Source organism: Stegastes partitus, unplaced genomic scaffold (genome assembly GCF_000690725.1).
Source record: "Stegastes partitus isolate 25-593 unplaced genomic scaffold, Stegastes_partitus-1.0.2 Scaffold188, whole genome shotgun sequence".
Lineage (NCBI taxonomy): Eukaryota > Metazoa > Chordata > Actinopteri > Pomacentridae > Stegastes > Stegastes partitus.
This window is the reverse complement of record NW_007577919.1, coordinates 599,815-601,207: the sequence shown is the minus strand read 5'-3', so window position 1 is coordinate 601,207 and position 1,393 is coordinate 599,815. Positions and strand designations below refer to the sequence as shown.

Sequence of the window (1,393 nt, the reverse complement as noted above, 5' to 3'; positions counted from 1 at the left end):
AATTAAAGCTGCAAGCAGCGTTGGTCGGGTCCTCGGTCTGCGTTGGACCCTCATGCCCGTCTGACCGTTCTTCAAGTGAAACCTGCTTTAAGTTGAAGGAGCCATTTTTCTCTCTGCTCAGCCTCAGACTGTCAGTGAGTCACATGACGAGTCACATGACCAGCTGCACTGTCCTGTGATGATGTCATGATGACTCAGCGTTTTTCGTGCCCCTGGGTGAGAGAGCTGAGAGTTTTACTCACTTTCTCTCTCCCATACAGCCACAATTTTCACCAAATGTATGTAAAAACAACATATTTTTGTGGGAAATGTTGCTAGGAAGCCCTCAGTGTCATTTTAAAAGCTGTAGGACCTTTAGCTTTTTCTGTAGATGACCAACTGACACAGAATGTCTGCATATGCCCCCATAGACACCCATACAATGTATGAGCCGAGGCTGAGGCAGCTCATCAACTTTAACAGCTCGCCATTCGAAAACCGGTTGAGAAACACCAAATCCCTTCAGAACTTTTGTACATCAAGGCCTTCTCTGTCTCCTGTGCGATTTTCAAGTTGGTGCGATTTACGGTGTCAGACAAGATAATTTTTTCCCAAATGAAGTTTTCACGGATTTTCTTACTTTGAAAGGCAAATTGCTGACTTCCTGTTGGAGATAGGTCAGGGGTGTCAGCGCGAGACTTGTGGGTCTCATTGAGACGAACGTTTTGGTGTTGGTTTGATCTCTGTACGACATTCCTACTGGGCGCTAGGGCTGTTTTAGTGTGTTTTTCTGTAACTAGGTGGCGCTAGAGAGCATTTCTGTTATTTTTTTTTCATTTTATCAAATTTTTCGCCGATTCAGAGGTGTGTGCCAATTTTGGTGAGTTTTTGAGTGTGTTTAGGGGGTCAAATTAAGGCAAACGCGTTGGTCAGGAGAATAACAAGTAGGGGTCCTCGGACCCTAATAAGAAGAAAGAAACGCAGCAGGAACAAAAAAACACCCTAAACCTGCTGCTGATAGTTCAGAGAATCAACCCAAACAGTGATCCTCGTTCCAAACGCCAGCACATCTGTGATTCAAGCAGCCGTAATCGACGGTAAATGAGGTGAACCGTGTGTTAAACGTGTGCTGGAAATGAAAAAGCCCGCCCTCTACGACTCAGCGACTCGGTTCAGAGTCAGTGGAGGTGAATCGAGGACACGAGTCGAGGAGCTTCAGTCATTTTCTGCTCTGATTCAGGAAGCTGGAGGTTTGATGCAGCTGCAGATGTTCACATGATCCAACAACTGTTGTCTGTTGTTCAGCATCAGAGTTTGTTGTGTTGCTGCTGCTTGTGTTGTTCATAGTGTGTTGATGAATGAATACATGAAGCTGAACATGAAACGGCTTCAACCAGGAGTTTATGATCCAACC

At 45.3% G+C, this 1,393-nt stretch overlaps 1 protein-coding gene across 1 annotated transcript in view; it reads right to left on the bottom strand.

The window, feature by feature from the left end:
• The window catches only part of znrf1 (zinc and ring finger 1), a 56,422-nt gene that overhangs the window by 28,819 nt on the left and 26,210 nt on the right, over positions 1 to 1,393 (bottom strand). The window lies entirely within an intron of this gene.